Genomic DNA, 8,184 nt, shown 5'->3' with positions numbered 1-8,184 from the left:
ATCTTATGCATTACTGATAGTATTTTACCTTTATTTTATATTTTGAAGAATTTTATCATTTTGGAAGTAATGAATAAACGAGATAGAATTGTTGTTCAAGTATATACAAAATAGACACACTGTAGAGTTGATCTGTAAATAATAATACAGTGATACCTCCGGTTAAGAACTCAATTCGTTCTGGAGGTCTGTTCTTAACCTAAAACTGTTCTTAACCTGAAGCACCACTTTAGCTAATGGGGCCTCCTGCTGCTGCTGCACGATTTCTGTTCTCATCCTGAAGCAAAGTTCTTAACCCGAGGTACTATTTCTGGGTTAGTGGAGTCTATAACCTGAAGCATCTGTAACCTGAAGCGTCTGTAACCCAAGGTACCACTGTACATTTAAAGCAGTATCCTAACACTTTGAACTGTAATGGCTTCCCACAAAGAATCCAGGGACTGTGGTTTGTTGAGGATGCTGAGAGTTGCTAGGAGTTCTCCATTCTGCCCACACAGCTACAATTCCTAGAGTTCCTAGGGAAGAGGGGTTGACTGTTAAGCCACTGTGCAAACTGCAGCTCCCATTCTCCACCTCCAAACACCCAATTTCAGGGCCTTCTGCTAGTTATCACTAGCCAGCACCCATGGGAGAGCTTTGCAGAAGGATACCTCTGTTTAATCCAAACCAACCTTCGCCCTGGCATAAGAGCCAGCTTCCCTGCTGAGCAAGTCAGAAACTTCCAAAACCAGTACCCTGTAGGATCACAAGGGTTTAACATTACAGTACAGGAACTTATCTGGAATGTGTCACACATATTGATCCCACTAGTCCTCATTTTTCCATATGAACTATGGACAGAGGGTTTGGCAGCAGTCCCTGCATGTGCATCAGACATGCTGAGTCAATATGTGGTAGGGAATAATTCTAGCTTCAGTGAAATGAAAAGGCATTGTCCTGTACAGTATCTCCTTTTTAGGGTCAATGTGTTAGTATATTAGTCTATCCAGATGGCCATTGTTTTTTTCTGATCTATTCCAAATTCTCTTTCTAAATAGCAGCAATTTTGGAGCTACTGTTACTTATATGCAAGCGAAGAAATTTGGGCAAGCCCTGCAGGAAGTGGTATACGGGCTGTCACTACAGCACAGTTGCTATTGCCTTCTAGCTTTTTAAAGCCTGCTCTTCCAAGCTGTTTCCAATTTGCTTGTTGCTTCATTGCACCTCCTAAATCACAGTAAGTTGGTTAATAATAGAATATGCAAAGCCCTACCATTACAGAGCGGTTTCATAGCATTTTTCATTTTTATACTTTCTAAAACTCAATTCAAGTGTCAAAATCTAATTACTGCAACTTGAAGCATATAGTGCTTGATTACAGATAAAATAAAGTGCTCCTTTATTTTTTAATAACCAAAACTCATATTGATGCTGCGGCTCAGTTGGTTGGCAGTGATTTTGACGGAAGTGTATGTTACAGTCCCCAAGCAAGTTATTGAAGTATTTCTAGGATAGCGTTGCTGTGTTCAGTGTGATTTCATCTAGTGTATTCAAAAGAAAACTGTTTATTTTGTAATGGTCCCATAGACTTCTGGGCTGCCTGTTTTGGTAGTGATTTTAGAAGTCTGTAGCAATCTCGTTTGACAAGTCCTTTCATAACAGCCCTTAGACACATGATCAGAGGCTACTGAATGTGTGTGTATGTGTGGAATTGTTGGACCAAGATTGCAGAGTCCCTGATAACACAAAGAGCACTTACATAGACTCTGCAAAAGTGACCAAAAGTGACTCCACATATCCCCTTGTTTGGTTGTAGGGAACAAGGCTAGTATCGGAGCTGGCAGAAAGATCACCTGTGCAATAAAGTCTGCAAGGAAACGGGTCATGCATCATTGGTAAAGCACTTTTTTACATGCAGAAGGTCAGGTTTCAGTTGCTGCCAGCTCTGGAGCGGGGAAAGTTTGAAAACTTGGTGTTCGACTGTCATCCAGATTGGTAGACGGTACAGGTCTAAGTAGACTAGCAGCTTCACTCAGTATAAGGCTATGTAAAAATGTGTTTTCAGGAGTAAATCTAAAAATTTAAGCAGATACAAAGCAACCTGTTAGAAACACTGATTGTTTTTCTATGGTGTTTGCTTTCTTTAATTCCCTGCTGTTCCACAAGCTGCCATGTTGCCCTTTGGCAAATGATAATGGCTATCTTGCTGTAACACATTCTCCACGCTATATTCCACCACCTTCCATGTTCAAAGTCCAAATGCTAATCATCGGATGTCGTTAAGGACAGACAGCAGGAACCAACTCAGGAAAGTACATCAGTGATAAACTAATTATTCTTTCGTGCAGAAATAATACAATGCATCTAGCAATTCTAGATTTTATTGTTTCCTGGGTGCTTGGTTCATAGGTTCAGCCAAGCAGTGGGATAGCCTAGCAGATGGGTAATGCAATACACAACCTGTCACATCTAGATCACTAGCTTAAATTCAGCACGGATTTCGGATGATCTGAGAGTGGTTACCATCTGTTCAATAAGGGTTAATGAAGTGGATTAATATCCTTTCAGCTCAGGCCTCTTGAAGGACATATGCCATTGAACTAAACATCCCAATTAGCCAACTAGTTGAAAGTCACGACATGGAGACCAATAACTAAATAGCCCTGCAAAATGAAGAAGGCATTTGCATCATATAGTTAAAATGTGCGCAAGTGAAGTTGGCATGGCGAATACATGTGATGTACCTGAAAATGATTAATTATTGTGCTGGTGGCAGAAAGGACAAATAAAAGAGAACTGTTTATGTGTACATCCTGGATATTCTCAGAGCCTGTACCATACACCTTTACCACAAGCCACTTCAAAAGCTTCCAGCATGGACCTACTTAAAATCTGCTAAATTGGGAATAGGGAACCTGTAGTCCTTTAGATGTTGTTAAACTCCAACTTTAAAGTTGTTAGGCTTTAAAAACAAACAAACATATAAATGAGTTTATTCTTCTAGTAAAAAAAACTTATATGTGTCTCTGTACCTGGGCCGTGTCATGTGTATGCAGAAACTATTAAATTAATTTTGGGGGTAGCCCCGTTTTATGCTTCTAAACCGAAAGAAGCATGGATGTTGGGATCATCCAGAGGGAATAACGATTAGAATCTTGGCTGCTGTTCTTAATTCCGTATTAAGGTGTGACAAGAGGGCCCTGCAAAAAATGTTACTTTATATTGCTGCACGCCTCCCCAAGCTCCTAGCTGTGTGAGATTCCAGAGACTCCAGGCAGTTACTCTGGGTTTGGTTTTCTCAGAATGATATATGGTTTGTTTACACATATATACTGTTAAGTTGTAGACGAACATAGCAGACGACACAGCGATTTCTCCAGAGCAGCTCTTTATTTGTACGCTGGACAGAACTGAACAGCAAACAGCTCAGCCGGCCTGCTTTTATAGGCAGCCGGCTGTCAACATTGTAGCAACAACAACCCAGGGTTTCCCGCCTAAAATAACTGACGTGGACCTGAGTGAAAACCATCTACAGTATCCCCCTGCTGGCCCAGGGTGAGAACTTCAGTACATAACACCCCTCCCCACCAAGATAAGGCGCTAGTTACAAGCGTAATGGTTTCCTTATATACAGCACTACACGTAATGGTTCAAATAGGCACAAAAGCATATCGGTTACATTTCCCATACTTAGACCAACAGTGATACATGTCCAACAACATAGTCCTTTAAATAAGTTGGGCGCTTGGGAACTCTGCCAGACCGCCGGGGACTGGTAGCCAAGTCCGGGGGGCCACACAATTCTTGCTGAGGCAGTGGTGCAACCCTAGGTGGCATTGAAACCAAATCCCCTGGATCCGCTGCTGTGGGTGGAGCCTCTGCAAGTGGAGTGGTCTGAGTCTGTGGTAAGTCTGGCAGACCCTCTGAAGCGGCTTGGTTTGGCTCCACGCTGGCAGTTTGCGAGGGAGGTGTAGGTGGAGCCTCGCCATCTGTAAGTGTCTCTTTTGGAGCCACAAGCGCAGTTGGGGGCACCACGGTAGTGTCCAAGTCCTCAACCCTGCGCCTAAGCTGGTCTATGTGCCGGTGCCACAAGCGTCCGTCTTCGAGTGCCACCTGATACGAGTGAGGTCCAGTGACTCCCACTACTGTGGCTGGCACCCAAGGAATGTCCCCCACATAGTTCCGGGCAAAGACCTGGTTTCCTGGAACAAATGACCGTGGCGCATTGGCACTGCCTGGGGGTTCGGCCACGGCAAAGTCCAGGTGCAGCCGGTCGAGCGGTGACCTGAGGCGGCAGCCCATAAGCAGTTCAGCAGGACTCCGCCCTGTGGCCACATGAGGGGTGATGTGTTGCATGAACAAGTATTCGGCGACCCGCTCGTGCCAGTCTCCCCGGTCCAGGCACGCCAGTGCCTCTTTTGCCGAGCACACCACTCTCTCCGCTTGCCCGTTGCTGGATGGATGAAAGGGTGCCGTTAGGGCATGGCAGATGCCCAGTCCCAAAAGATACCGCTCAAAAGTGCCTGATGTGAACTGCGGTCCGTTGTCGGAGACAAGGACACCAGGACACCCATATGTCGCAAACAGGCCTCACAGCACCCGGATGACGGCCTCGGTAGTGGTGGAGGGCATCAGGGCCACCTCCAGCCATTTGGAATAGGCGTCTACCACCACCATAAAGGTCCGGCCGTGAAAGGGGCCAGACAGATCGATGTGCACCCTCGACCAGGGTGTCTTTGGCGTCTCCCAGGTGTGTCCCTTAGCTGCTGGTGGTGCAGGCCTCGACTCTTGGCACGCTTGACAGGCGGACACCCAGGCAGTGATGGCATCGTCCATGTTAGGCCACCAGACGTAACACCGAGCCAACGCCTTCATTTTGACAATTCCCGGGTGGCCAATGTGCAGAGCCTCCAGGACGCGCTGACGAAGTCCCTGGGGAATCACGACGCGGTCTCCCCACAGCAGACAGCCGTGATGAGCCGAGAGTTCATGTTGTCTGGTTGCGAAGGGCTGGAACTCCGATGCAAAAGGCCCTTGTGGCCACCCCCTCCACATTCAGTTGAGCACCCGGCTGATGGTGCGATCCTGGGCAGATGCGGAGGCCACAGTGGCAGCCGATACAGGCGCTGCCGGAAGATCCTCAATCAGGAGGAGCAATGAAGCTGGAGCCGGGTCTTCCACAAACGCTGGAAGAGGGCAACAGCTGAGGGCGTCGACATGGCCCATCGATTTACCCAGGCGATGGACGAGCCGGTAGCGGTAGGCAGCCAGGAAAACAGTCCATCGCAGCATGCGTGGCGAGAGGACCGGTGGAGTTGGACGATCACCGGCGAGGAGGCCCAGGAGCGGCTTGTGGTCAGTGATGAGGTCAAAAGTCCTGCCATAGAGGTATTCATGGAACCTCTTCACTCCAGCCACAACTGCCAGTGCCTCCTTGTTGAGCTGGCTGTAATTCCGTTCCGTCGGAGATAGCGTCCTGGAAAAGTAGGTGAGCAGTGCTTCTCTTCCGTCTGGAAAACGGTGACTAAGGACAGTGCCGATGCCAAAAGGTGAGGCGTCGCAGGCAAGGACCAGCGGCCTGGATTCACTGTACTGTACCAGCACACGGTCTGATGAAAGGAGAGCCTTGACTGCGTTGAAGGCCGCCGTCTCCCAATGACCCCAGGACCAAGGCGTCTTTGTGCTGAGGAGTTGGTGAAGAGGCTCAGCCACTGTGGCTTTGTGGGGCAGGAACGTGTTATAAAAGTTCAGCAACCCCAGGAACGCCTGCAACTCCGTCTTGTTCTTTGGGATGGGGGCCTGCTGGATAGCGCGGATCTTGGATGTGGTCGGGTGAAGGCCAGAGGCGTTGATAAGATAGCCCAGGAACTCTACCTGTGGAATGGCGATCTGGCACTTCTCCCTCTTTACCTTGAGCCCGGCCTCTTGGAACCTGGTCAGCACAGCACGGAGGCGCTCGAACAGCTGCTGGTGTGAGTTTGCGGACACGAAGCCGTCATCAAAATATGGTACCACGCCCAGAAGCCCTTGCAGGAGACGCTCCATAAGGCTTTGGAAGATGCCAGGAGCCACACTCACCCCGAACTGCAACCGGCGGCAACGGAATGCCCCTCGGTGGGTGACGATCGTCTGGGCTTCAGCAGTGGCATCATCGACGGGCAGTTGTTGATAGGCTTGGGCAAGGTCCAGCTTAGCGAAGACCTTACCCTCACCCAGGGAATGCAGCAGGTGTTGGACAACAGGAACCGGATAAGCGTGCTGCTGAAGTGCCTTGTTGATCGTGCACTTGTAGTCAGCGCAGATTCTCACCGACCCGCCTGGCTTGACAGGCATGACGATGGGGGTTTCCCACTTGGCGTGGTCAACCGGCTCCAAAACTCCTTGGGCGATCAGCTTGTCCTGTTGTTCGTCCACCTTAGCCTTGAGAGCAAAGGGAACCTGGCGTGGCTTTAGCTTGATGGTGGGCGACTTGTGGATCAAGGCTAAAGGAGATGGGCGTACCTGTATATTGCCCCAAAGTGCCGTCAAAAACCTCGGCAAAGTCTTTGACCAGACCCTCAGTCTCTGCGTTAGAGATGCAGTTGATGCCGGTGACTTCCAGGCCGAGGGCATCAAACCAGTCTAGCCCTAGGAGGCTTGGCCGCTGACCTTCGACCACCACCAAACGGAGCAGGCCCGAAAAATCCTTGAAGGCGATCCGGAACCGGCCAACGCCTACCACAGGAATGACGTTTCCCTGGTAGTCTCTCAGGTGTATGCGGTGAGAGTCGAGTTGCCTTTTGGACACTCTGGGTACCAGTCTTTTGATGGTGCTCCAAGACACAATGGACAGGGCAGACCCGGTGTCGATCTCCATGTCACATGGAGCTCCTTCAACGAGCACCGTGATGTTCAGCTTGCGTCGCATAGGTGAGTCGGTTTGGCCAATCGTGGTTCCAGACGGGCAGCGTCAGTTGGTGAGAGCGAAACAGCTTTCCTTGGCAGACTGGAGTGAAGACTTGGACTTGCGAGTCGTTGAAGGGGGGGTGTCAGACGGAGCCGATCGGCAGACCTTAGTGATGTGGCCCCTTCTGGAACACTTCCTACAGATGGCGTCTCTGAATCGACACTTGGCACGGGAATGGTTCCCTCCGCAGCCGGCACATTCCGGTTGGCTCTTGGGCTTCTGTTGGAACTTCCTGCGCTCCCGCTTTGTCTGGTGCACATCATTGTCTTCACTGGAGGATGCCTCATCACTGCTGGCTTCCTAGCAAGACGCGGGCTGCTGGACTTGCGGATCTCCTGGGCGGAGTGTTCAGCAGCTTCTGAGGCCACAGCCTCCTCAATGGCTTTCTGTAGCGTGAGGTCTGGCTTGGCGAGGAGAGGCCGTTGCAGATGGATGTCCCGGACCCCGCAGACGATTCGATCCATCAGGGCATCGTCTAAGTCTTGGAACTCGCAGTGCATTGCAGCCTGTCACAGGGCAGTGGTGTAGTTGTTGATTGACTCCCCCTCTGCCTTGTTCCGGTGATAGAACGCATGGTGGGCAGCAATCTTGGACAGCTTTGGTGCGTAGTGGTTGCGGAGCTTCTCTTGGATCGTGTCCCACAGTGTTGCCTGGACTGCTTCAGGTGCAACCAATGCTCGGGCCGTCTCAAACACCTCAGGCCCACAGAGGCTGAGGAATAGGCCCCGCTTACGCTCCTGTGATACTTGCGTCAGCTCGTTGGCTTGGAGGTAGCAGTCGAACCGAGCGAGGTAGGAGTCCCATGATTCAGAGGCTGGCGCAAACGGCGGTAGAGGCAAAGTGAAGCCATGATTCTGATGCCGGTGTGAAGGGCGATGGATGGAACACCGTGCTCTAGCCAGAACAGTCAGCTCTGAATTGGTTCTGTTCAGTGATTTCGCTCAGTGATTCAGCTCAGTGATTCAGCTCTGCTCAGAGGTGGCTGCATCTGGCTGTGCTCTGATGTCCATTGATCCCATCCTCGTCGCCAGTGTTAAGTTGTGGGCGAACATAGCAGACGACACAGTGATTTCTCCAGAGCAGCTCTTTATTTGTACGCTGGACAGAACTGAACAGCAAACAGCTCAGCCGGCCTGCTTTTATAGGCAGCCGGCTGTCAACATTGTAGCAACAACAACCCAGGGTTTCCTGCCTAAAATAACTGACGTGGACCTGAGTGAAAACCATCTACAGTATCCCCCTGCTGGCCCAGGGTGAGA

The sequence above is a fragment of the Podarcis cretensis genome, assembly GCF_951804945.1.
Source record: "Podarcis cretensis genome assembly, chromosome: 5".
In the NCBI taxonomy this organism is placed as follows: domain Eukaryota; kingdom Metazoa; phylum Chordata; class Lepidosauria; order Squamata; family Lacertidae; genus Podarcis; species Podarcis cretensis.
Note: the sequence above shows the minus strand (reverse complement) of the source record.